The 26437-nt window shown below is 43.8% G+C and overlaps 1 protein-coding gene across 1 annotated transcript in view; it reads left to right on the top strand.

The window, feature by feature from the left end:
• Positions 1 to 26437, top strand: part of CELF2 (CUGBP, Elav-like family member 2) — a 777369-nt gene that overhangs the window by 105392 nt on the left and 645540 nt on the right. The window lies entirely within an intron of this gene.

Genomic DNA, 26437 nt, shown 5'->3' with positions numbered 1-26437 from the left:
GTGCCAGGGGACTTGCAATGACCTCGGCCAGTTCCTTTAGAACTCTAGGGTGGAGATCATCCGGGCCGGCTGACTTGACTACGTCCAACCTCTCCAGAATCTCCCTAACTAAATCCTCGCTAACCCGTGGTCCAGGTGTGCCTCCCCCGGCACACCTGTGTCTGAATGTACAGTGGTACCTTTTCATCTTGCCAAAACATGTACTTACTGTGTTTCCCTTTAATGAATCAGCCCAAGGGGATTTGTTTTTTTTGTAAAAAATGTCTTTCTGAATCATTTCTAAGCCTGTGTACTGTCAGAGAGCTAGTGGTTCAAGAAACAAAAAGCATTAAAAACATATTTCTCAGGGATCTATTTTAGCCAATGTGCCAAGTCCATATGCCTTTTATGATCTGCAGCAGATCTGAAATATTTCCCTTTGTATTTCATCTGCATCCCGAGTATTTAGTGTACTTGAAATGCTAAAGGATCCAATGATTGATTTCTGAAGCTGTAGACAGCATGCATAAAACATGAGCATGTTTATTGCATGTTGAATTGGTATCTCCTCTGGAAATGTCTTTTATAGATTTGTCAGTCATCATTAGTTCAGAAGTGCTATCACACTTACTATATTTCTTTAGGGACCTAGCAGTGTGCAAGGACTTTGACTTGTGTTGGACAGCTGTAATGATCAATATCAAAACACCGAATGAAGCTGTGCCGGCAAAATGCTTATTAACGTGAAGCTGGGGGTAGAGGGAAAATGACCCATCTTAATGCTGCTGACAGCACATTTGTCAGTGTCTTTTTGTTTTAATTTGTCATCTGATAAATGTCCATTTATGTAACTGAGAGATAAGTGTTCATTAGTTTATATTTAGTGTTGTGTCTGGAGTCAGGTCAGGCTGCCAAAACTGATGTTACATGAAAGCTATTAATAGCCACAAAAGATTATTTCACTAGAAACCACTGAAAGGAAATACTTGATTTGTAACCATTGAAATAGTCTGTGTGTGGTTGTCTTGTCATTTTCTCATTTGCTTGACACTAATTTATACTCAGGGTTTGTCTGTTTGTTTGCCGCACTGTTTCTTGAAAACGCTGTGCAGCAACCCACAAACTTGGAATCACTTTTGTATAAAAACTTTAAATTGAATCTGAAATTTTTAAAATATAAAGTTTAAAATGCCTCAGCATTGTTGCCTGGGGGTATTGTGGGTATTGTCACAACAATACAAAATTGTGTACCAGTCACTTTTGGTACTGTCCCATGTCCTGATCTTCTGCCCCTTTTGATTCTTGTATGTGTTTTTGTGTGCTTGATACTGCAGAGGACTTAAAGACTAGTCCTCAGTGCTAGTTAAATTGCATGTCTGGAATGGTAATTTATGGGGCTTGCCTCTGAGATCTGCGATACCTGATAGCGAGGGGCAGGAGGGGCATAAATTATGAGATAATCCCAAATTTATTACTGGGCTTTCAGTCGAGCCAGTCAGAATTTCTTTTTCAAAGACAATTTTAATTAAAATGAATTGTTGTCAAAAATGAAGCTTTTATCTTTGCCAAAAATTTCAGCAGAAAAAATGACTCGATGAGATTGGAGCAGAAGGGGTTATAGAGCTTCTCATATAGAAATACAAACTGGGGAAGGAGGGGGAGAACATTTTCTTGTTCTGGTTTTGTGTGCTGCCTAGCACAAAGGGGTCCTGATCTATGATTTACTGCTCCTAGGCACCACCATAATGCAAATAGCAAGTAATAAATAATAATAGTCCCTAGATTAGGATCTGCCTTGGACCCAGATGGTGCTTTCTACCCATCTCCAGTGCAGGATACACAGTTCTGATGCTGCGTACAGGTGTATAATGGTTATATATTAAAATCCTGCATGTAAGAAAAGGAATTAAGTGTCACAGATACAGAGTGGAGAAGGTAAACAATGCATTGCAAAGCACTGAAAACAATCTCCTTGGTGTCTCTTTGATATCTTGTTTCCTTAATACTTCATATCTCCTTTTCACTACATGCCATAAAGCAGGTTGATATAGACAGGTTTGTAGAAGTTGGGCAGCAATTGTGGTCTATAAAAAAAACTGCTTTGTTCAGTGTTATACAGTAGTTCAACCACTGTAGGGGTGTACTGCACCTATCAGGACTGCCAACTGTCATGATTTTTGGTGATAAAGTCTACACTTCAGGAATGTGAAATACTTAGCTCTTTCATATATGTATATGTATGTATGTATGTATAGATAGATAGATAGATAGATAGATAGATAGATAGATAAAAGAAAAGACTATTTTTCACATCCCTGAAGCATAGATTTAAAGAACAATGCAAAAAATCATGGGAGTTGGCAATACTGAACTATTGGTGCCAGGTTAGAGAAGACAATCAAATCTGCATTGTTTGGAAACCAAATGGGCCACCACCATGATGGTTGCTGGTTGCATATCACACATTTTCACATTTTCACATGTCTAGTTTAAGGACTGTCACACTCACCATTCTCCAGACACTCTTACTAGAAGTACCCAGCAGTTCAAGGTGTGGTAGGGTGAGATGACGCATTACAATTAGACCACGTTAAGACTACTTAAAACTTGAATGATCACACATGGAGCGTAGTTACACTTCACAATTAGCATGTGCTAATATGAAGGAATGTTAGCTGGTGTTAGCATGTTCTATGAGCAGTCACGTGTTGAGATTTAATACCTCCTGTAATGTGCACTGCTCTACCCTGCCCTTAGAGGGCTAGTGAGCAGGGTGCGGCTAGGAGCCAAGTTGGCTCTGTGCCTGCCTAACTCACCTGTTCTCTGGGGCAGTATAGGCAACCAATCAGGACCTCACCAGCCCCTGGCAGCCCACACTAGGTGCGTCAGCCCACACCCACCTATGCTAGGTACCTGCTGCCCCTCACCACCCACGTTGAGCCTACTGTCCCCCCAGATCAGGTCCCCCACCTTCTTCCACTGTCAACCTGACTTGGGCCCACTGCCACCAGCCCCACTCTCTTCCCAGCATGCACCTGGCCTGGCACTACCCCAAATTGGGCCTGCCCCCCACAGCACCTGGCACCCTACCCACTACCTCCCCAGCAGCTCCCAGCTCTGAGGCACCCTCCCAGGGGAACAAGCGAGGAAGAAGAACCCGCCCACCACCGCCACTGCTCACTGAGCTAGGTTGAGCCCAGAGAACAGCAGTGGTGGTGGCAGCAGCAACAGTGGGCAGGTTTCTCCTCCCTGCCTTTTCGTCCAGGATAGCATCCCCAGCCACAGGTGAGTCAGGGAACACAAGAGCCATAGCTAAGCCATGAAGGATAATGGGAAGGCCTTGACAACAGGGGAGAAACAGAGCAGGGAATCCAGTGCAGCAGGGGAGAAAGCCCCAAGAGTTGGGACAGTGGGCAGGTGGGAGCTCTAGGGGCAGGGGTGAGCCCAGATCAGGAAGGGAGGAGGAAGTCTTATCTTTAGGTGCTCAAGTTAAGGTAACTTCTGGCTGTGCACTGGAGACAAAACCACCAATCTGTGATCCTCCAGTATCCCAGGGGGCCATATTCCCAGGTCACTCTGTGGCCCTGGACTGACAGCTGGGCAGCAGGTGAGTGGGGAAGGAGAAGGACTATGGGGAAGGGGAGAGAGAGAACAGGAGTAGAAATGGGAAGAGGGAGGAGGAGGTAAGGAACCTCCCCTCACCACCCACTCTTCCTCCTACCACCGGGGTACCACCCTGCTACTCTGATCCTCCCTGAAAGCCGTGATGGAGGGGAGGGGGTTCTCTCTCCCTGCGTGATCCCAGGCTCCCTACAGACCACATCCCTGCACACCCAGGTGAAGAGCTGCTGGGCAGCCACAGGGCCTGGATCTGAGCACACAAGGGCAGCGTGGGTTAAAGACAGCATGGAGGCAAGCAGGGGTAACCTCTACTGCCCACTACCACTCTTACACTGATTGGGGTGGCAGGGTGGCTATCCAGGGGTTGGGGGTTAATCTGAGAGTCAACTGAAGTTGGGGAGAGCAGAGATGTGATCCAACCTGCTGGGGGCCCCCTTCCCCAAGCTTACATTGCAGCTAGAGTGCCAGCAGAGCAGGCATGGGGCAGACTTGGCAGCTCCTAACTATGCCCCTGCTCACCAGCCCTCCCATGGCAAGTCTGAGCAGTGCGTGTTAGAGATGATATTAAACCTCAACATGCTACTGATCACTAGCACGTGCTAATCTTAACACCAACCAACATGCTTTACAATTAACACCTGCTAATCCTAATGTGTAACCTCACTTTAGCTTCTCTTCATATGACTGGCATATGGTATAGAAGTCTGAAATATGTGGGAAGGGGATCAAGCCTTGTCCTTTGCAGTCGAGGCGCTCCAATCAAGAGACATCAGCCTGGCTGCTCTACAATCACTTAGTAAAGCCACTGACCTTATAAAGATTCAGTAAAATCTCTTCACTAGCATCTCCTTGTAAATTCTGGCTTCTACCACCTTGCAACAAGTTATTACTTTGCCTTGTATCTGAACTCTGACTCCTACAGCTGAATTTAAAACAGCTTTAGCCTCAAATCCTTTTAAACATAGGGTGATATGAGAGAGCTTAGTGTGTGATGCACAGCATTACTGGCACCTTAAAACAGCACGTGTAGTGTTTTAAAAGCAATCTTGGACCTAAATATATGCTGACTTCAAATCCATTCTCTGGCCCATGTTAACCTTACTTGAAAAAAAGCAAGATGGTTTTTGTACAGTGTAAAATGTAAGAAATGGATAAGAGGACAGCGGCTTGCAGGGAGAATTATTTTCCATCTACTTTGGCAAATTGAGGCAGTAGGGTCTACCTTCTGGTGCCCACCCAAATAAGCAAGTGGATCAGGTACCTAGTGTGGGTATCGATCTAGTGTCAATTTTTCTATATATAAAATAGGATAATGATATGACCTCTTTTATAAGAGCTTCTAGATCTGCTGATAAAGAGTGCTTCATAAGAATGACCTGGTAATGGTGATTTGGAAATGTCAGGGGCCCTAACAGGCAGCCCAACTTGTGCTAATTGCCTAGTGGGCCACACCTGCCTGGGCCTTCCACTGGCAGCCCTTACCCAGCTAATGACTCCAGCTGGCCACTATTTGGGACTTGAGCCTGGCTGCTGGAAGAGCATTTCCATTTATCCCCAGCTGTGCCAGCTGGTACTAGGCTAACTAATATTTTTACTATGTTCTGCTTAGGTAAGTCTCTGTGGATTTCCTTTTTCCAGACCTTTTTTGGCTCTGTTCTTGCACTTTAGTTTGTGGATTTTTTTCCGTTTGGATTTGGTAATTTAGCATGTAATCCTCAACCTGTCTGTATTTTGGACTCTGCCCCCTGAATTTTCCTCTGGGTATGGTAACTCAGTTTCAAACTCCTGAACCTTGACCTGGCTTCTTTTAGCCTCTGCTTCAGGGTTTCCCATGTAGTCCCAAACTGTAACTCAGCCTCTTTTAGATTATGCTCTTGGGTACTGCCTTCCCTTGGTGATCTAACCAGTAGGCTAGATAGCTTCCTGCATGGGAGTGGGTTGTAGGTAACTGATCAGTGGGCATTACGTTTCCTGCTGATCAGGTGGCAGGGGGGAAACTCTGTGGGTCTAACACCCACCTGGCTGCAAGTCTGGCTCAGGCTTTCTGCTTGAAGGTTTCCAGTTAAATCCCTGGTACTCCTACACAAATTGCAATCCCCCTTCAGCATGACAGCCACGGAGCCATGGTGGATCAGGTTGGGGTCTTACCCCCCAAGCATCAGAGTACAATAGTGAAAGGGATTTCCTTTGCACCTGCACCATAGGGCAGGGATACAGAACATGCAGGTGTTGGGCTACGTGCAGTTCCCCAGGATAATCCCAGTTCCCCATTAGCCCAGTTCTTTTAACCAAAGAGAATCTGGAAAGCAGAGTAGTGAGTCCTAGGTCCTTGCTGTGCAGCTGCTTGTTACTCTGTTTGGACACCTGCATGTGTGGTCCAGGTTCCTGATTTTAAAGCTGCTTTTTGAGCCCAGTTTTTTCTCCTGCTTTGGCAGGGGGTCGGACTTGAAGATCTATAAGGTCCCTTCCGACCCGACTTCTATGAGATCTTGCATCCAGTTAGAGTAGATCCCACTCATGGCATTGGAAATGGAGCTGTGAAAGTCAAGTGGCTGTCCATAAAGCTTGCGTTGTGCATTCCTGCTCTGGTAAATGCAAAAGGTGGTAGAGGGAAAAGTGCTGGGGATGCTGGGGCAACTGGGGGTCTACGTGGGCTGCTTTCCACTAAGTGGAAGTGAGACTGCCTTGTTTGTACCAAGCTTAAACCACTGATTTTCAGAAATAGGGTGTCCACATAGAGTAGGATATGGATAGGTGGATATCTTACCATGGTGTTAACATGGGGATGTGGGAAAGACATCACCACACCTCGGCTACTCTGTAACTGTCTGCGGGTATGCCTCTATCCCTCAGCTGATGAAAGCTAAACTGAAGTAAAACATACTTTTTTCATTGTTGGCTAAATACTGTGGTCCAATTTCCATTTACTGAGGGCAACAAAAAGACATCTATTGCAGAGCAGCTGATGTGTGTAATGGAGCCCCTTCATGGTGCTGCATGGGTTTTTTTTGTGGGGAGGGGGATGGTCTTGGGTTTTCTTGGTTTTTAATTATAAAACCCTGGTATAAGTGCACATGTGTAGTGGTTTGTTTGTTTGTTTTCTCTTCTCTGCTGCATCTTTCCCCTCTGCCATCTTTTTAGTGGAGAAATGGAAAAGCCGGCATAGAAGAGGGAAATTGAAGGATAAAATAAAACTGTAATGTTCCAGGATTACCAACTTTTCCTCCAGTTTGATCAAAACGTTCACGGAGGTTTCCGCATCCATAGGAACAGAACACGGGGATTACAAATGTCCATTGGGACATTGAAGCCTGTTGAGAGGGTCCCTCTAAGTGTCTTAAATACCCAGGAAGAGTGGATACATCAGTGCTATACTCATTTCTCCTTTTCTAGAGCTTTATACTGCACAAGCTGTGTCATACTGATTGAAAGCCCCAGTGATAATTTGGAGTTTGGGGCAAATTAGGTTTTATGCCTAGGGTTTTTGGCCTTGACAAGGATTTCCTAGACACCTATGATGCACACTTCTTGTTTGTTAGAAAATTTCCAGCCTTGATGAAATCCTAGGAGTTCCACTCATCTTTGGCTGGATGAATGCAGTGGTGGGGTAGGCCCTCGGTGACCATTTTTCAACAACTAGTACTTTGGTGGGATGTGGGATTGCTTGCAAACAACTTTCAACGGGGGGAAGAAGGACTGAACTCCTCAGAACTTGCTCTCAACAAAAAAACTTTTCAGTACAAGTTGTAACATGATGTGTTACAATGTGGTTTGTTTTGGTTTGTGTTCCTGAGAATGCAATGCAGTCAGCTTGTCCTGAGATACCGACTGCTAGTTGTAATCCTAAGGGCTCCCATAAAACAGTGCAGCCTGCTTCCATCATACCAGTGTATGTAGGGATCAAAAGGCTCCTTAAGTGAGTTGCAAGGCATTTCTGAAGGTCTTTTCTGAACATAACAAAAAATAAAGAGCTTGGTCTACAGTCTGCAGAATATTTTTACCACTGTATCACGGTTTTAGATGCAATTTTAATCTGCAGGGATCGCATGTCTCAAATGAATAAAGAATTGCTGGCTCACCCCATCGGTTTACATTAAGCATATATATATGCAGAATTATATCAAGAATAGGTTACAGAAGTGAACCATACCAGCATAGAGAAAGGCAGGGGCTAGATTACAGGTTTTCCCACAGTCCAAAGCAAAGCATGGTGAGTAAATGGCAGCAGTCCAGACAGTTTTGAACCAAAGCCCATCTGCAGTCAAGGTCCTGCTCGTTCATAAGCATTACGACTGAAGGTCCAGGTAGCCCTGGCAGCAACAATAGGAAAACAAAAAAGTGGTTCTTCAATAGCATGGAAATGCGGTGCAAGTTGAAATGGAGATCTAATGAGGCTTTGGCCTTCTTTGGACCTCTCAGTGCTACCATACTAATAATATATGGGAAGTAATACTTACTTGTGCCACTCACAGACTGCACCACTAATGAAATAAGCACTGGACAAAAATACGATTCATGTCTCCGATCTCACAAACCAAGTACAACGTTGAATCCCCTTGATTTTTTTTTACTAGAATCCAAAGTCTAATTTGGCTAGGCTTAGTTTACTATATATTGCGCTTCTTTAGGCTTCTGAGACCAATCAAAAGGAATCTCCTAAGAAGCATAGTTCACACAGCATAGACTCACTATTTTCATTTTCTTCCACATAAATAATGCAATGTTATTATGGAAAGGAATAGAAAAAGATTATCCTTTTTTTTTTTTTTCCTTTAGTTCCAGTATTGGGATGAAGGTTGAAAAATATATTACTGTAGTTTGCAACATTACACATGGAGAAAGGAATTTGAATATCAATAAGTAGAGAGGCTTTTAAATGGATATTTACATATAATATCACTATGTTTACATTTAATATCACATTGGATTTAATCTTATTACGTTCAAAAAAGCAATTGGGTGAAGAATAAACACTGTGGGAAGTTATCTCATTGATATGCAGAATCAATATGATGATCATGTTGCTGATATAAACTCATAAGGAACAGCTTATGACATTTCATCTAGGCTTCTTAATTTCAGTATTTACAATGTATGTCTGAAACTATATACTGTAGTCTTATTATTTTAATTATGAAGATTGCAGTTTGTATCACTTTTCTTTTTCTAATTACTCTTATTCTCCTTTCAAATTACTGGAGGCTAATACTTTCTGAACTACTAAAATGCCATGGAGACATTTTCTTTTTATAAGATGTTTTTATTAACGGATACATAGCAAACATAAAATGAGGAACCAATAACAGCTGAGGGAAAGCAGGGGGGTGTAGAGTGTATGTCTCCCAGTGTCTTGAAGCTGCATGCTTGTTCAAAGGACCATACTGGAGTTCCTGTAAATGTTTTGAACGGCATGAATTGGACAGTCCGTATCCTGACACGGGAGAAGCATGGTCTGTGGTTGGGGCATTAGACTGAGAGCAAGGGGAACCCGCTTCTATTATTCCCTGCTAGTCTCAGACCACTTGCTGTTTTAACTGCCGTTTGACTGTCTTGTTAAATTGGCACGGTGTCTATCGCAATAAAATCGGATCTCATTTGGTCATTCTCATTACTATCATGTAAAATAAGTGAGCCTTCAACTCCGTTTAGGAATGCAGCCCTGGAAAGGGACCTTCTAGTTCACGAAGTGCAGTCCCCTGCTTTTGCAGGCAACCAGGCCCTGCAACTCCTGCATTAAACTGATCAAGCTCCATCTGAAAACTAATGCGGCTTTTACCTCACCACCCTACCACACTCATTTTAATTAGGAAGAACCTCGCTCATGATGATTAGGAAGTTTCTCTCATTTGAAGCCTCGTTATATCCCTGACCAGTTTATAACCCTTTCTCCTTGTGGCAACATTGTCTTTTTAATTTTAAATAGCGCGCTTTCTCTTCCCTGGTGTTTACTCCCACAGCCTATTTCTCAAGAGCAGTAATCTTCCCTCAGTTTCTGCAAACGCTGGCCCCTGCAACGGAGAAAAAAATTCCCAGCAGAAGTTCCCTTACCCTTTCACTGGGTTGTCCACTAGAGCACAGCATCACATATAAGGCCAGTGCATTACAATAGCTCTCTGCTAAGGAGAGGCAACAATGACAAAATATCTTTCGCGAGTGCCTTTAATAAAGTGAGGACACTTCATGAAACATGCTTCACTGTCTCTATTAAGCAACCTTACCCCTGTGCAAAGTGCTCTATGAAAAAGTTATAAAAGTCCAACGCCTCTAAGGCTGATATATCATTAAAGTCTCCACAACATTCCAGGCAGCGCCACAAGTAATTTTGCGAGGTAGGATTGATTGGGTCTCTATTCAAGAATAAAAAACGAGTGGTGTGCCAAGACTGTTGACAAGGAGCGATATGAATCCAGCCTTATCTCAGTGTTATTGCTCTTGCCAGTCACTATCTTACTATTAAGATAAAGCAAGTTACCCTGGTGTGTAAGCCACTGATTGAAGGACGGATAATGATTTCGGGATTTTTCACTACAAGTGCAATATTGGGCAGAGGCTGCCAGAAGATGGATTGGTAAATGGGAAATGTACATTTCAGGATGTGCATGTGAGCACTTAATGAATTTATGCACCTGAACATGCATGCTGCTCCCTTTGTCAGCATAAACAAAAGGCATCTGTTTATAAAATAGTACATGAAAACATTCCCTTTATGTTTTTTTATATACAATGATGCTTTCTTTAAATGTAAAAATAAGATGTCATTCCTGTTCTGAAGAGGCTTGTGATACTGATGTGCGTCTTGGAACCTGAGAGGTGCTTCCGCTGCACGAATGCTGCACAGTTGCATGCAATGCTTGCATATATGAAAAATAGGCAATGGGTCTTATCTTTTGCCCAGTGAAGTAAAAGAAAAGGGAAGCTGGATAGCCTGTGCTGCATGAGGAATTGTTTTTCTGATTTCAAAAGTCCTACACAGCAGGACAAAGCTGAGACTTGTAAAAGTCCCCTCCCCCCTGAGACAGATGCACCATGGTAAATGAGTCCCTAGGCACTCACCTGTGAGAATCTTGGGCTCAAGTCCCTGCACTCCAGTCAGAGACTCTAATCTCATCCTATTTTCATAGACACTAGGCCTAGAAGGGACCTCATAAGATCATCTTTAAGCAGCGGTGATGCATAAGGGGTGCTCATGCACATGCACCCCCTGAGAATGCTGGTACACTGGCTGCAGTCATCGCTCAGGCAATGGGTGTGGGGGGCAGGCAGGAGCACTAGTGCCCTCCCTGCAAGTACCGTGTGGGGAATTGGGAGTCTTTCTCAAGCACTGCAGCCACTTTGCTATTAGCTGCAGGGGACCCCACTCCAGTCAGTGAGATTTCGCTGCAAGGGGACCCCTCTCCCCCAGTCACTGGCTGGTCACTGGGGGGGCACGTGCCCCCCCTGACTAAGGTGGCACCAGTCACCCATGTCTTTAGGGATAGTCTAACTAGCTTTGACTAGAAATTCCATCCTGAGAAGCCTTTCCCTGTCAAAACCAGTACATGCGTTGCTGTATTTGTTTCAACATTTTTCTGATGAGAACCAGTTTCATCCAAGGATTTGCAACCAGCCCTAATGTACAGCTGTCATCACCTCTGTGCATGAGTGTTTTACAGATTACTGTGAATTCATCCTTTCAGCTCTCCTATGAGAGAGGGAAAGACCATTGTCTTATGTAGGTGGAGTGTCTCATGCAACAGGATTATGACCTGGTTGCTAACATATTTGATGTTAATATGTTTGTGGTGTTTAATATATTGCAAACAAATACTTCAATTTTAAATATACTGATGAAGTGCTGAGTGAAGTGACTTCCCTTTGGTCATGTAGGAAATTTGTAGCAAAGCTAGGTATTGTAATCAAATCTTTGGGTCTCCAGTGAAATGCTTTCACCACAGTACCATTTTCCTTGATTTAGTGATTAGCAGTTGAAAAGTGACTCAACAATAGCTGATGGGGCTAAGGGAAGGCTAGATAGCATGTCTTCTGTGTCCCATTCTGTGCCCAACCCACAAAACCCGTACATTAAAGCTGTCTATAAAACCAAGATGTAATTCTAGTACACTGACTTTTTTCAGACAAGATACCCTGCAGTGCTGTGAGATGCTTTTAGGGGCGCCACCTTACTAGCACTGTAAGTCATGTGTAGATGTTTGCACACTTTAGATCAGGGCAGGCAAAATATGGCCCCCCAAAATGGATTCGGCCCACCAGACCATTCTATCCTGCCTGTGGGGCCCCTAAAAAATTTAGAAAATTAATATTTATCTGCTCCTGGTTGCCTGTCAAAGATGACAAGAACCAGGGACAGTAGGATCCATGGGGAGCCAGTAGCAGGACCGAGCAGCCCAGTTTTGCCCCCCAGCCATTTTCCTGCTTTCCTGGACACTCACTGCTCTAGCACAATGTGGTTCCTGTCTGTGTCCATGGACCATCGAAGCAGGGGACCCACACTGGTACCCTAGGCCCAGGAGGGGAGGGTGTGTGTGCATGTGTTGATAAGGTGAGGCCCACACACACATCCCATCATACACATGCATCCACCCGCCCCCCTTGCACTGCCATACACACAGACCCCAGCCACCCTCCCCCAAACATTCCCCCCACAAACCTCATGCTCACCAACACCCCACATATCCATACCCCACACACCTATCCACAGCCCCCCATATTATACAAGAGCGATAGTTCATCATAAGCTATTATGCAATTGCCTCTGTATACTACACAAGCACATGTAAGTTGGGACAAAAATATTTTTTGAAATCAAATTTATGAATGTTGTAGATGTTCACTTTTTAGAATATAACTTGGTATTTTACTGGCTCCAAGATAGCAAAACTGCTTGCTGAAAGGAGTGTTTCTGGGGGCATGGCGAGGAATTTCTGGTGGCAAAGGTCAGGGGGGGCAGGACTTCTGGTCACAAGAAGGCAACCAGGAGGCAGAGCACCTGTCAAGGCATGAGGCTACTCATGCTGCCTTCGACAGCTTGTCAAAACCCGGTAAATGTCCTTCTGTCTGAAATAATTGCCTGCCCCTCCTTTAGATAAACCAAGAGATTTCAAATAGGAATCTATAGTACCCAAAACATTCTTACATGTTAAGATGTTTCTGAGCTCTTAGCAGCAAAAAAATTACTGTATTATTTTTCAGTAGTGAAAGCCAAGAACTGGCATTTTCTGATGGGTGTCTTGAATCTAACACTTGAGAACCACTGCTCCAGGATTTTAACTGGGTCAGTATGAGGTTTGCCCGGCAAGATAGCAGTGATCATATCTGTCTTTGATAGGTGGAGTGACCTGAGATTTCACTGATTTGCATTCCTTCCAAATGGCTTAATATGAAGGGTGAAATTCGCCCTGCTCTTCTGGAGCTCATAAAGGGTTCTATATACCATAAAGGTCATCAACTACAAATCTAAGTGACACCTTGGTTTTTCTGCACTGAGGTGATATCCACCCAAAGCTACAAACATATGTTGCATTTGTCCCGGGATAAACCATTTTAGCCCAGGACAATGTGCAGTTGTTTAGACAGCCATGTCTTGTCTCAGGATAAATGCTAAAAGGGTATATAGGACAAAAAGTACTAACGGTTTATCCTAGGATATCGCAAAATGTGTGAGAATGGTTATAGTTTCATAGTAGCTAGGGTCAGGAGCGACCTGAACAGATCATCTAGCCTGACCCCCAGCCACAGGCAGGAATAAATGCTGGGTTCACAAGACCCCAGACAGGTGATCATCCAACCTCCACTTCAATTTGCCCAAGGTAGGGGCAAGGACCACTGCCCTGGGAAGTTGGTTCCAGATCCTGGCCACCCTAACTGTAAAATATTGCCTCCTGATCTCTAACCTAACCCTGTTCTCCATCAGCTTATTACCATTGTTCCTCGTCACCCCAGGTGGTGCTGGGCAGAAAAGGGCTCTACCTATATGCTGTTGATCTTCCCTGATGAGTTTGTAGGCAGCCACCAGGTCCCCCCTCAGCCTCCTCTTGCTGAGGCTGAACAGGTTCAGGTCCCTCAGTCTCTCATAGGGCCTGTCCTGCTGCCCTCTCACCAAGCAGGTGGCCCTCCTCTGAACCCTCTCCAGGCTGGCCACATCCCTTTTGAAGGGCAGCACCCAGTACTGGACACAGTACTCCAACTGCGGCCTGACCAAAGTCAGGTTATCCTAAGACTGCATCATTGAACCAATAGCAGAAAAGCAGCACTGCACTCAACCACTCTTAGAAGGGGGGGGCGGGAGGGGGGTGCATGGCAAACCTGGGCTATTTCTGTTCTGGACAACTTGTCCAGAACAGAAATATCTGTTCCTGTTCTAAAGGAAACACAGTAAATCAAGTAAGCAAGTACATCCTAGTCCCCTAAAAAGATTTCCATATATGATACATTTTTTTATGAGTGTGGATTGCCCCTTTTGGTATACAAGGCCTAGACCTCACAAAAGCCATGTTTGGACAGCTGTCCCTCTTACTGAAGTTACAGTTGGTGAAGAGGGACTAAACTGGCGATGAAGGAATCAAAAGCAAAGCCCTGGTTTCCCCTCCTCTCGGGGTTTTGGTTGCCTAGCGGTCCTGAAAGAAGTCTGGTCCACGCTTCCTGCTGCTGGGTCTTCTCTTGCTGAAAGAATTCAGCCTTTCAGGAAGAGCTTTTCTGACCGATGCTGCTAGAGAGCAATGCTGAGCAATTCTAGGCCTAGACAGTTTGCACTGCACACACAAATGAGACCACCCAAAGGGTAGGAGCCACCTGCATTAGTGGGGATGATGTGAAAGGCACAGGACCCACTTTCTAATAAAAGAAATGCTGACTCCTTGCTATTTGTGACCCTTGGGGTTAAAGTTTTGGCTTGCCATTTCATGTCATTTCCAGGTCAAGTCAATGTCAATGCTTATACTAATTCCACTCCAAAAATGGGGTTACAGTGGACTAAAGTATTTTAAAATTATACCCTTCCCCTCCACCCCCACACACAGAGTTTTTTTATAAGGATAACAATTCCCATAAAACAGGGGTTTTTTTACAAGAACTTTTTCTAGAAGAAACTTAGCATTTTTACAATAATGAAGAGTTTTCCCACACTTTTTTTTCTTTTGTTTTCCTCTCTCAAAGGCAAAATACCATGTCTGTCTGTCTTTTCTTTTTTAAGGTAAGGGAAAGAAAAGTAATTAAGAATAAACCAGGAAAATGTGAAAAAAAAACAAGAGGAAGAAATAAAATGAGGATTTACATTAACATGGTTAGACATTTATAATGGTTCTCTAAGCACTTGAAAGGAGTAATTTTTCTGTCTTCCCTAGTTTTCTGTTTTTTTCACCATCTCAGACTTAGAGTTTGTTTGAATTTGAAACTCAAGTCAAAAGGGAGGGAATCTGCAGATTGACATAAAGGTAAAGTCATATGTCCTACCTGTTCAGTCATAAGTTTCTGTGTTGAAGTGAAGAATGCAAGTTACTCTGTGTGCATATGTATACATACAATTTACCTTGTTATTAGATAGTTGTATTATGCTGTTTTGTTACTTGGTGTGCGTTTTCCTAAGAAAATAACCCAACACTATGCGCCTCCATGTTGACTACACATGCAATTATTTATAAAGGCCCAGCCAGGGAATGGAATAATTAAACGAAAGGAAGCCTAGATTGATTTCTACAAGTATTCCAGAATGCTTTTCTAATTTCTCGATTATTTTTTTTTCTATAAACACCATATTTAAAATGTAGACCCAATAGTCTGAGGCCTAAATGTGTTCCTTGGGTTTAAATCAACGCGGCAACAGTTTCTATATGGTACTTGCTGGTCTGAGTGGTTATCCTGCCCTTGCATTTTTTTTTTAGTTACAAACTTCTTTATTGCCTCATAACTTTATCTTTAGTAGACTGGTTGACCTGCCTCTGGAATATTGTAACTGGTAGGGCTCAAACTCAAGAAACTTTCTAAGTTGTTTGTTTTTATTTCTGTCTCTCTGAAACCACAACAACAAAGACCGCACAAGCAGTCTTTGGCCCAGATAGACTGAAACAATATGTTGAGTAAACTTTGAATTTCTTTCTGGGAAACTACAGTGAGTTATCCTGTAAACATCCAGTTCTGGAGCCCAGAGAGACCATGTTTTGGTGCAAAATCTGAAGCAGCCAATAGAGAGCTTCATGCAGTTTCCAGGCTTGAACATCCAATTGCAGCTTATGGGTGCATTTTGTTAAGTGCTATTTTTAACAGATTGCCCAATTTTTCTGTTACTAATTTGTTCTTAATGATTTTTTCCACTGAAAATCCTTGTTTTCAATCATAGTATCACAAATTGCACACAAACCACAGAAGTGAAAATAAAGACAGTATTAACCTACTGTATAGGTATTGCAAAAGGTCTTTGCTCACACTCCATATATTTAACATGTATGTAGTATGGCATGTTTCTGGAGCACAGGGAATGAGTGCTATCATGCCATTCATCCCCTCCTTTCCCCTGCCACTGTGTTCAACAGGGAGAGGAAGGGCAAACAGCAGCAGTGCTCAGCCCTTGGGCTCCAGGGCAATGAGAAAGCAGGGGGTCCAACCAGACCCCACCCCAGTCAGTTTGTGAGCTATTGGTCACGCACTGTACTTGAACCCAAGTCCTGGCTCACTATCATAATCAGAAATTAATTTTTCTCTTTATTGCACAATGGGATTTCTGAGCATTTCATTTGTACTTGAGTGTTGATAGTATCCTTAAATCTGTGAAACAGGAAGGTGTAGCTTGTGTTCTGGAGAGCTTTAGAGTCTAGCTTTCAATGAATACATACTGTGCGAAGGACAGTTTAGCAGAAGGGATATCTTTTGAGTCACATTCCTTTACCTGAAAGCTTGGAAGGTTAGAGACTTTCAGCTTGCCAGTGAAGAAATTCAACAAAGTAAAGTTGAGCATACAGGAATAATACCCAAAAAGGCCTAATGACTGGAACATGAGAATAGGAGGTGATACCAGAGGTGAGAATTTGTTGGAAGAGCGGGGAACAGAAGCAGTAGGAAATGACTGAGACCTCTGCAACTGCTGAGTTTTCACAGACTCCTAAAGAGGTAGACAGGAACATAAATCCAATACAGATGATGAGAAGAAGCCAGAAGAGAAATTGGAAGAAGCAAATGATGTGGGGTTTGATCCAGATCCTGAAGAAGTCTTTGGCCACATCCAGACAAGCACAGCTGTGCAATACGTGGTGCCACAGCCAAGTCTATGGTGCTACATGCCACGTGTTCAGTTGTTCTCTGTGTTGCAAGAGAGCATTGCAAAGGGTTTTTTCACCAATGCAGGGGGTCAAAAAAAACTATGGGGCAAAAAAAGGAGAGTGGCACATGTAGCGGCAGCATGCAATGACTAGCATGAGCTGTACTCTATTGCCAGCCAGGCTCCGCGTGGCAGGATTGCCGCTGCTACAGCCCTGGGAGGACCCCAGGAGCCCAGGTAAGGCTGCGGCCAGCCCAGTGCTGGCCCCAGCCTCCCCTGCACCACCCAGGGCAACTTGCCACACACCAGAGTGTGCGTGGCACAGGTGTTCCCAGGGACAACTAGCAGTGGCACTAGGTGCACCGCCGCTAGTTGTCCCTGGGAAACCAAATATCCACATGCATCTGGACATGGCCTTCAAGTTTCTGTCCTGGACAGCTGGCGCCTCCCGAGTCTGTGGGGGCACCAGCAGGGCACGACCCAGGGAGGGGGGTCTCCCAGAAGCCAGCCGGCAAGCGGCGGAAGTGCCAGCACTTTCTTAGAAAAGAAAAAGAGACGAATCAAAGAGAATATGTCAGGCAGGAGATCCAAGCAGTGAATAAGCCTTTTAGCTGATGGCATGAAGAAGAAAGCCTAGAATAGTAAGGGCTTGAGAAGAATGAACCAGCAGATTTTGACTGGGTTGGTGTTTGGCAAGAAGAAATCTGAAAAATCACCTTAAGGTTGCAAATTTTAGCCGTGGGGAAGATGGCCACAAATTTCAGTGATGAAGGAGAAGGGGGCTGTGAGAAGAAAGAATTGGGAGGAGAGCTGATGATTTTGCAATACTAGAACATTTCACAGTGAGTGCAGCCAACCTGCAGCTCCAAATGGAAACTCTCCTTCTCCAGTATGAGATACCTTGGATTGGAAATATTACTCCTTCAATGATCCAAAAATGCAATGTTAAAGCTGGGTTGTATCTGTCCACATTGATTATCATTAATCTGGTGTGCTCTTGTGCACGTATCAAATTGTAAAACATGTTGGCTCTTTTATTGATTTACAGTATAAATTACAGGCTGTCAGTGCTTAAATTACTGCTTCGTCCACAACAACGCTTGGGCTACCAGAGTTTTATCATTCATGATAAGTCATTTGCACATGGAGGTTATGTTAAAGTTCCCAACAACACATGCCTTGACAAATGTGAATGGGCTAATGTATAGAGTAAATGAGGTAAAAGGAGAGCAAAGGCTGTAAATCTTTAGGAGTTCAGTATGCAGTTAGCAGCATGTAGATTCATGAATGTGATTAACAATCTTGTGTGTGTAAGCCAGCTTTGCTAGCTGTCAGGACTTACACAGAGAAAAAAACCCAATTACACATTAACAGATCTTGAATTCTCCCTCTGGGCTTGTGTTTCTCTTAGCTATAGATTTTCATTCTTTCTTTTAATTTTTTTTACCAAATGTAATATTTAATACAGCTAAAGGTTTGTTTGTTTTTTATTGAGGAATTCAGACAGTGTAATTCCCTGGGTGGCATTTTTTTGATTGCAAGCAGTACATTTGCAATTGAATATATTGACAGCCTATTATAACATGCTTTGTCCTGTAAATTAATTTACAGTTTACATACATTAAATATGAATTATAATCACCCACTTGTATTTCTATTTTAATCATTTAACCACTCTTTATATACAAGCACCAAAACCTGTAGTACTTGTTTTGCAGTTTTAAATAATAAAATCAAGTTACTCCTAAAGCAAACTTGCAAATGGGATCTGATGACTTGGACCATTCCATTCATAAGATTTCATTTCATTCTGTTACCAAGTTATTGCTTGCAATCATATGCCCACCAAGATTCAAAACCTACCATCTATTTACTTTTTGATTTGCATAGGACAAGTTACTTCCAATATAAGTCACTAGAAAAAGGTCCACATCTTAAACCCCCGCCCCCTTGTTGGGATCCTAAGGAGTGGGTTACATAGAGCTAAATAACTAAATCACCTCACTTTTTTTGTAACAGGCAAGTAGCATCCATGGGGATTTTTGCACTGCTGCTACCCATGTTTCAGAGGTTATAAGCCCTGAAGTCTCCGATCCCCTCCATATGAATTGCATAAAAATACAACTCGCTGAATTTTAAATTTTAAATTTCTTAATACTAGAGGGAAGCTGTGGGAAAAATCTGTTAAAATCCATTACAGTACTTGTATGGCATTTTTAGCAGCTTTGTCATTGTGTATGTTTCATTACAATATGCAGACTGTTCAGGCCATAATGTCTTTAATTACCAGTATTCTATGCACCGGGGGTTCCTAGTTTCTATGCACACAGTAAATTCTGAGGCCTAAATATGGGAGCCCCAGGCTACCAGAAAACATGCAGTGACCTCAGAGAGAAACCCAAAGGAGTTAGGATGTCATATAAGGCAATGGGGAAGGAGAAGCAGTAATAAAGAGGTTGGGATTGGATCTGGGGTTGTACAAAAGAGAACAGGGAAGGGAAGATATCTTTCCATGGGTCTAGATTTCTGAATAAATTTACTACTTATTTTTCCACCTTTTAAAGATGGCTGCTATAATTTATAACTAAAGAGGTTGGGAACTGCGAGAAAGTCCCTGAGGCAGGTTAGTTAATGCAAGGGAGACAGACAAGAGGTCTGCAGAAGTGCCTACTGCTTCACAATAAAGCTTGTTGTTATTAGTTCTTCCCATTCATGTATGCCTGTATTTATTGAATCTGGTGATCACCACGCATTTCACAATCCTAAACTCCTCTCCCCTTGTTCTTATTATGTTAATCCTAACAAGAAACTTCACCTGGCTCTTCCCCTAGGTTCTCTCTCATCCATCAAGTCGGACACTACTATCTAAATCTCCAACACTATCTAAACCCAAACCTTTCAGAAATCATGGTGCACAGGGGATACCCCTGAGGATTGGAGAGGGCCAACATTGTGCCCATCTTCAAGAAGGGAAAGAAGGAGGCCCCAGGCAACTATAAGCCAATCAGCCTAACCTCCATCCCAGGGAAAATCCTGAAAAAACTCATTAAAGAATCTATGTGCGATACACCCATTGAGAGTAAGATTCTGAACGACAGCCAGCATGGCTTCATCATCAGTAGATCTTGTCTTACCAATGTTGTCTCCTTCTACGAACAGGTCTTTCACCACCTGGACATGGGAGAGAAGGTTGACATTATATACCTAGCCTGCCAAAAGGCTTTTGATCTAGTATCCCATGATATCCTTGTGGAAAAATTGGAAGATTGTGGGCTTAACTACTCAACAGTTCAGTGGGTGGAAAACTGGCTGCGCGGTAGGACCCAGAGAGGTCTCATAAAGGGATCTGTGTTGTCCTGGCAAGAAGTGGCCGGTGGTGTCCCTCAGGGGTCTGTGCTTGGACAAATGCTTTTCAACATCTTTATCAAAGATTTTGATGTGGGGGTGAAAAGCTTGCTGGCCAAGATTATGGATGGCACCAAGTTATAGGGGAGCGTGGCCATGCCAGAAGATAGGTTACAGATACAAGTGGACTTGGACAGGCTGAAGAGCTGCGCGGACCAGAACCAGATGAAGTTCAGCACTCAGAAGTGTAAAGTGTTCCATCTGGGGCAAACAATCCACAACATATCTACAGGCTCGGTGGCAACAGTTTGACTTGCACCATGGCCTAAAGGGACCTGGGGTAGTGATCAACTATCACATGAACATGAACTGGCAGTGCAATGCTGTGGCCAGCAGAACAAGCAACATGCTGGCATGCATTAACTGTTGCATCTCATGCAAAACTAAGGAAGTGATATTCCCCACTCTACTCTGCACTAGTGAGAATACAGCTGGACTACTGTGTCCAGTTCTTGGTGCCGCACTTCGACAAGGACGTGGAAAAACTTGAGAGGGTCCAGAGAAGAGCCACCCATATGAGCAGGGACTTGCAAGACAAGCCATACAAGGAGAGGCTGAGGGACTTGGGCCCCTTCAGCCTACAGAAGAGAAGGCTGAGAGGGGACTTGGTGATGGCTTACCACTACATCAGGGGCCTACATCAAGAACTCAGTGAACAGCTGTTCACCAGGGCACCCCTGGGGAAGGCCAGGAGCAATGGATACAAGCTCCTGGAAGGTCGCTTCAGGCTCAATTCCAGGAAAAACTCCTTCACAGTCAGGGTGTCCAGACTGTGGAGTAAACTCTCTCCAGTGGTGGTTCAGTCATCTGCCCTGGAAATCTTCAAAAGGAGACTGGATGGTCACCTCGCTGGGGTCACTTGGCCCCAGTTATCTTTTCCTGCCTAGTGAGGGGGACTTGATCCAGTGATCTACAAGGTCTCTTCCAGCCCCTAACAATCTATGACCATCCTAGGAACTTCAAGTCCCCACTTCAACATGTCCCCAGCTTCAGATGCTCACTGTTCCCTCTTTTCTTCAAATGTATTTCTCACTACACTTGTCCTTCCCCTGCAACAGGTTATAAGATTTCCCTATATAACCTTGGACTCTTCTACAAGATTCTGTAGGACTCACCTCATATCCTGTGCAACAGATGAGAAGACCTCTTGAGAAAATGGCATCTCTTTTCCTATGATAGTGCTTAGTGTCCTTCATAGTCCACAAATTTCATCAGAGGAGCACTTAGCAAATAGATACCACATAAACCAGTTTGAATTCATCATTCTATTGTAAAACTGGGTACAAGATTAAAATTGCCAAAATACCATAATGCTTACACATTAATTGGGATGCTTAAAGGTTTTCCATTACAGAAGTAACTGATGGCTAAGTATCAACTTAGAGGTAGTTATCCATGATAGTCTGAAGTCAGGCAGAAAGTGAGTCTGAGTCTGATTTAATTAGTCTATAAGATGCAATGCTACCCTGACTTGTGCCTTTATTAACTTATCCTCAATGAAGCCACTTGCGTTGTTTCACTTCATGTTAAACTTTTAAGGGTATATACAGACATTTGGGGAGGTTAAACTGAGTTTAAAATGGCCACCTAATCTAAGGTAAATCAGGATGGGGGGAGATAGCCCCAGGGCTGTGCTGGAAGCTGTACAGAAGCTCAGGTGGATCGATCTCACCTGACCCAATTAAAACTTAGACTATCTTAAAGCTACAGGTAACTTAGATCAAGTCAGCCATTTTTAGCCTGGCTCGCTGTCCTGAACTTCTGTACAGCTCACACTTAGATCCAGCTAACTAGGGCTCTAAGTGTAAGCTTCACACCTCAGTTAGGCTGGGTGGCTATTTTTAACATGATCTAATCTCCCTCTAACCTTCCCAAACATCTGTATGCACTAGGAGACTATTTCTTTCATTCTAAGAATCACAAATGATGTGATAGCGTATTTAGAATTATTATACTAGCACATTGCAGTGAGACTCTAAAGGACCTTCATCTATTTAGTTACTCAAGGGAAAGGTTAAGGAAACCACCTTATATTATGGCTCATAAGTACTTATAGTAGCATTTAAATTGCAGCACTCTTTAATCTAACAGAAGAAGGCATGAGCAAGGACTGAAAGATTAAGCCAGCAAAATTCAAACAGAAAAAAAAAAATCATAGAAAATTAGGGCTGGAAGGGATCTCAGGAGGTCACATCTAGTCCAATCCCAACTAGATCATTCCAGCCAGGACTTTGTCAAGCTGGGCCTTAAAAATCTCCAAAAATAGAGATTCCACCCTCCTCTCTAGGTAACCTGTTCCAGTGTTTCACCACCCCTCTAGTGAGAAAGTTCTTTCTAATATTCCTAATCAACTTAATTAACTTAGTAAATATCCAGCAATCAATGAAAGATGGTGGGTGGCCTGCCCTCACTAAGCATAGGCCTGCAACCCACTGAACCCACTTAGTGATTAATAATTAATTAGAAAGAAAAGGACAGATGTGCACTCATTGGAGTAACAGCAACAACTATATTATTCAAATAACAACGATGCAAAACAATAACAACAAATCCTAATACAACAGTGCTAATGGTAGAGGGTGCTACAGAGCAATAGCTACCTCTGCCCAGCAGCTAACACTCACAGCATACAGCACCACTCACTCAAATCCACACCAACCTGGCTGCTTCTCCAGCCCCACAACAGAGATACTGGTCCCCAGGAACCCTGACCCTGCATGTGCTCACACATGGCACACACGCACATGCGCACACATGAATTCCTGCCCATCGCTTTCCAAATGCTGAACTGGAAACTACCACAACCTTTAACCACTTGAATCCCTCTGCTGGGAACAACCTCAGAAGAGGTGGGGATTCCACTCACCACTGACATGCAGTCTGCAGGGAATGAGGTATTGACAGCACACCTGTCTTCACTCACTCTTGCAGACACAGACACACAACTCAAGGAGAGATCTCACCAACATTCAGTCTGCAGGAACCAACTATTTCTCAAACTGGTGTCCTTTTATACCCTTCCTCCCTTAGGTGGGCCTAGCAACAGGTGTCACTTTCACTCCAGCCAATCACACACATGTACACCTGGTACTTCACCACTGCACACATCACTCTACCTGTTGCACCTGGCACCCTATAAACCCATCAAATGTTTCAATTCCCTCACAGGCTTCCTAAATAAGGGCATTACCACATGTGCTCAGGTACCAAAATAGGTCAATAACATCATCAGAGTCAAGCTACTAGCTCCTAGTCATTGTGAGCATTAGTGGACTTAACCACTTATTCAACAACAGCAACTGTAGGGTACTATGGTTTCCACCAACAACAGGACCTCAGAAGGTCATCTAGTCCAACCCACCACTCAAAGCAGGACCATCCCCAACTACATCATTCCAGCCAGGACTTTGTTGAGCTAGGCCTTAAAAACTTCCAACGACGGAGAGTCCACCACCTCTCTAGGTAGTCCCTTCCAGTGCTTCACCTCCTCCTAGTGAGAAAGTGCTCCCTAATATCCAACTTAAACCTACCTTGCTACAATTTGAGACCATTGCTCCTTGTTCTGTCATCTGCCATCACTGAGAACAGTCTATCTGCATCCTCTTTGAACCACCCCTTCAGGTAGTTAAAGGCTGCTATCAAATCCTCCCTCAGTCTTCTCTTCTGCAGGCTAAATAAGGCTTCCTCAGCCGTTCCTCAGAAGTCATGTGCCCCAACCTCCTAACCCAACCGCCTAACCAAAATACAAATTCTGGAATCAGCCACCTAACATGATCCATTTTCTCTCACCAATTCTACTATACATGAGTGTGCAGCAGCAGAGCTGGCCTTAGGGAAAATGTCATCCTAGGTGAACTTGTATTTTGGCACCCCCTCCTCCCCACCATGAAGTCATGGTGCACCAGGCAGGTGGGCAAACGGGCACAGTTGCTGCTGTGCAGGAGCAAGGTGAGTGGACTACAGCATATGCTATCCCGCCTGCACGTGCTTGATCTGGCTTCTCCTGAGCAGCAACTGGAGGTGAGGGCAGGCTTGCTGGGCACTGCTGTAGTCCACCCTCTTTTGTCCTGCACAGTAGCAGCAGTGCTTGTATTTACAAGTACTAGCCTACTCTGGATCTTTTGCATGTGCGGCAGTACACATGTAGATGCTGCCTGGCTGGCTGGGGCATGATGATGCTTCAGTGCAGCAGCTTCCTGCTAACTAGCTATGCTGAAGCACCCTCATGCCTCAGCCAACTGAGCCAATACAAGTTCATCTAGGATGCCATTTTCCCTAAGGCCAGCTGTGCTGCTGCACAGTCATGTATAGTAGAATTGGTGAGAGAAAATGGATCATGTTAGGTGGCCGATTCAAGGACTTTTGTTTTAATGGTCACCAACCAGCCAGAATGCCAGTATGGCCTACAAAATCTGGGACTGTCCTGGCCAAACCAGGACATATGATCACCCTAGATATGGCTCCTTTGAAAATTCTAGCCACACGGCCCTAGTAAAAGTTTACGCCCCTCCTACCCTTCAATACCTGGACTGTTTGCTGCTTCTCCAACAGAGTAAACTACTCACCCTGGCCTTCTACCTGGCATGTGCATGAGCCACAAAATTGGTATTCTGTTTGACCCATGGGCAAATTGTAGTGAAATGTGGCTGGATCCAATGAAACTGTGGTAGCTCCTGATTTCCAAATAAGATACCCAGCTGCCAAAGACTTATACTATATAGAAGTATTAACAAGATGCATACAAGGCAAAAATGTCTAAGTTATAATTACTATAGCCATTGTATCTTGGTACCTTTCCATACATGTAAGAACTTTTTTTTAGGTAACATAACATTTGTCTTAAAATAGAAGGGTTATAATAAAATAAGTCCAACGTGTTCACGAGTCTATGTATGATAATTTTGGTTTCCCTGAATTATGTACTTGAAGGTTATCAACTGTAATGCTGCCTTTCCAAAATTGGTTGGTGAGGACTAAAACAGGTCTTTTTACCCTCTCTTAGTAGTGAGAGGTAAAATACATTTATAACTATTTTCATGTGAGAATCTGGGTATGATTCTTTTGATATCCATGGGAGTTTTGCTTGAATTAGAATTATAGGACTTAGATTTTGGTAGGTCTGTGCAAAGCCTCGGTCACTGATTCGGTTCGATGGATATTTGGCCTGATTCGGTCGCTGAATCTCTGAATCCAAATCAAATCAGAGGACTCTTTAATCTCTCCAAATTGAATTGGAACCCTCTGAATCAATTCAGAGATTCAGCGATTCAGATATAGACACAGCTTTAAATGTTTTTTTCTACACACCTCAAGGTACCAGGTGGCTCATGAATGCTGCGATGCTAGGGCGGATGAAGCATCCCATTGGAATGTGGGGGGGCTTAGCAGCAGACTTGGAAAATGGACCAGAAGCACTTCTGGTCTACTTCTGGTCCACTGGGGAGCATGCTGGGGGGCTCCCCAGTGTCCCTCTCCTGGCTTGGCAACTGGTGCCTTCTGGGTCCAAGGGGTCACCTGGGGTCCCCCTGCAGCTAATTGCTGAGCTGGGGGTGCACAGGCCCCCCTGCGTACTCCCTGGTGGACCCAGAAGTGGATGGGAAGTGCTTCCAGTCCACTTCCAGGTTCGCCACCAAGCATGTGGGCCGTCCCCCCCCCACAACGCTCCTGTGGGATGCTCCATATGCCCCAGCATTGCAGCATTCACAAGCCACGCTGGTACCTCGAAGTATGTATAAAAAAAAACATTTAAAGCTGTGTCCATGTTTGAATCACTGATTCTTTGAATCAGCATCAAATCACTGTCCCCAATTCAGGCCGAATCTGAATCGAATAGGGCCCACTTCACACACCCCCAGTTTTTGAAGGTGAATGGGGGAAAATAATCAGAATGATTTATTTTAATGTCTGATTCCTTAGAAGCTGCAAGGACTACAGATAAATGGTATGCACTGCAAGCAAATTTAGACCACAGTCTGAGCCTCCAAATTCTGTGTTATTCTACAGAAAATGTCTTTGCTGCCATTTTTGCCATCTGTCATCATGATTCATTTGCCTTTAAAGTCTAGTCCAAATTAATAGACACTCACTGAGTTTAAAGCAGGCTAACTGATATCAAGTTCAAGATATCATCTTCTTTTTTCTTATACTGCATCTGGACATTGCTGGGGCTTAGCAAATAGTTTATAA

This window comes from Crocodylus porosus, unplaced genomic scaffold (assembly GCF_001723895.1).
Source record: "Crocodylus porosus isolate Cpor-Errol unplaced genomic scaffold, CroPor_comp1, whole genome shotgun sequence".
Lineage (NCBI taxonomy): Eukaryota > Metazoa > Chordata > Crocodylia > Crocodylidae > Crocodylus > Crocodylus porosus.
Note: the sequence above shows the minus strand (reverse complement) of the source record. Positions and strands in the feature narration are given on the sequence as shown.